Genomic DNA, 2,951 nt, shown 5'->3' with positions numbered 1-2,951 from the left:
GTAGCGGTACAAAGTAACAAAACAGAGTAACGACACAGAGCAACGAAACATTATAACAAAACATAGTAAAGCTACAAAGTAAAGCTACAAAGTAACGCTGCAAAGTAACGAAGCAAAGTAACGCTACAAAGTGACGCGACAAAGTGATGCGACAAAGTAACCAAACAAAGTCAGATTACTTTTTGTTGTAACGACATACATAACATGTTACTTTTTCTTATCCAGTAATTAGTTTTCCCACCCATCCTAAACTAACGTTTGTGTGTATGTATGTTTGTATGCATATATATATATATATATATATATATACAAATCACATTGATTCAGTAACACACTTTGTAACCTTCATGGAGCTGATTATTATTTTATTATTATTGTTATTATTTTTGACTAAATTCCTTGAATCAGCAGTAGTCAGCAAACATTCATTCTCATTTTCTTTCTTTTTTTCTCACTGGATGAGCTCATTCTCTTGCGGGCCACTGACTGAATGTTCAGCCACCTGAATTGTTTTAACTCATTAACCTACTTTGTAAACCTCTCACTCACAGAGTTACAGAGTAGAAAAACTTCTTTCCCCCCAAAAGGGGATTTAAGAGCCCCACCTTTGTTGTAAACAAACCTCCATGTGATTATTATTTGTTCACTACTTATTTTGACTATGTGCATTCTTATAATTAGTGTTTACATCACTGCACCTCATAAAATTTCTGTTTCTAATATTTATGTGTATTTCATAGAGATGTGGCTCTACCTTGTGGTTATTGTGAGTATTACAGTAAATAAAACGTGCACAGCAGTGAAACCACATCCAAACCTCAAAATGCCCCCGAATGTGTTAATATTACTGTGAGAAATCAGTTTGGTAAGAAATCCAAGTTCTTAATTGTCATGTACAATCAATCTGTTTTCAGATTTGCAATAATATGACACAAACTTTAACAAGAGCTAAAAATAGTATTTCCAGAACATCACCGGCATGAGGCTGAAGCCTGTTGGAGGCTTGTGCTGACATCTGGTGGTGAGCAGAGGTAATACATCTATCAAATGTGTTCGTGAAGGGTAAAAACAGCTAAATAAATAAATAAATTATAAAGAAAATACTCCAGCAGTAAAACAAACACTAAAGCAAATTACGTTTGTAAAAATGATTGTTTTAACCTTTCTGGCCTTTTACTGACATTTCTGATCTTACCTTTTATGTTACACCTTTGTCACAATAAAAGTTGCAAGTTTTTTATTTTTTTATTTTTACAAATCATACGTGCTTTTATATTTTATATATTTGATTATGTATCTGAATCCATGCTTCTTGTTTATTTTTTTCCTTTTATTTTTTTTAAACTTTTTTCTATTTTTTATATAAAATTTTAAATACATTTTTAAAATTATATATATTATATATATTTTACAAATCATATATGCTTTTCTATTTTATTGTATATTATTTAAAATAATCAGAATCCACAATTCTCTCTTTGAATTCATAATTTTTTTTTATGTTTTCATATTTTATATTACAATTTGTAAAATAGATTTTTGAGTAATTATTAAATTAATCATTTACAGTGTTGTAACATACATATTTACACATATCTCTATTTACTTCAAATGTATCTCTATGTATATTATATATAGGCTATAGTATTTATTTCTATTTGTATATATTTCTATTTACTTACTTATTGTATATTTTTATAGCATGCTTTTTTGAATCCTTAATCTATTTACATACATACTTATTTCTATTTCTTATACAGCAGCAACTAGTTGATTAATAAATTGACCTGAGCATTTCATAGTTCAAGGCAATGAGGACAAACATCTGAGTGTTAAAGTGTAACTTCTGCTCCTATAAAACCTTCACAACAGTTTCCAGAAGAAAGAAAAATATAACCACTTGTTGTAGGCCTAGCGTAGAAAACCATCCAAACTCTCCTTATAGCTTCACAGATTCTCCACAGACAGCTGATCTCAGCGGGGCGGAGACTGGTGATAGGCTGCCTGTGTTGTTATGAAACCCGGCCAGGATGCGAGCTGGGCCCAATTTTAGGATGTTACGAGCAGCACTTGAAGGCAGCACGCCATCCTCTCTGTCACTACTGTCCTCCTCGAGTCCAGCTCCGTCTCCAGAGTGTCTGACCGCCGGTGGGGTGTGTCTGCTGGAGATAGTGGTGGAGAGAGGCAGCTCCGTCAAGTCAGCCACAACCAGACAGAATGAAACCGGAAGTTTAACTATCTCTCTTTAAAATAAAAGCAGTGCAATACCTGCTTCTATCTATCTATCTATCTATCTATCTATCTATCTATCTATCTATCTATCTATCTATCTATCTGTTTGTATATTTTATATTGTTTTACGCATCTATATTTGAGGGGGCAAGACATTTATTTAAGGAGGCTCGGCCCCCTCTTGCCCCAGAGGAGAGCTGGCCTTGAGACATAGTAAAATAAATTACCAAAAAAAAGACACAGAGGACCACAACACATAAACAATGAATCTCGCTTTTTTATTTAAAACTCCCTCCTGCTATACATTGAAAAAAAACCCTGACACAACGTAACGCCACAACGTAACGCCACAACGTAACGCCACAACGCAACGACACAACGTAACGACACAATGTAACGTCTCAATGTAATGACACAGAGTAGCGAAACAAAGGAACAAAACAAAGTAAATAATAAAATAAGTGCATATATCTGAAATGATGCTATAAATAAAACAATAAAATCCAACATACAAACATAGTAAAATAAATAAAAGACATAGTTAAATGTAGTAAAATAAATAGAAGACACAGAGGACCACAACACACAAACAGTGAATCTTGCTTTTTTATTTTTTGCGATTTACTTTGAAAGTGTTTACCGGAACTACCTATAAAAACTCCCTCCTGCTTTACATTGGAAAAAAAAGAAAAGAAAGAAAAACGCTCCCGCCTCACATC

Source organism: Centropristis striata, chromosome 21 (genome assembly GCF_030273125.1).
Source record: "Centropristis striata isolate RG_2023a ecotype Rhode Island chromosome 21, C.striata_1.0, whole genome shotgun sequence".
Lineage (NCBI taxonomy): Eukaryota > Metazoa > Chordata > Actinopteri > Perciformes > Serranidae > Centropristis > Centropristis striata.
This window is presented reverse-complemented; position numbering follows the sequence as displayed.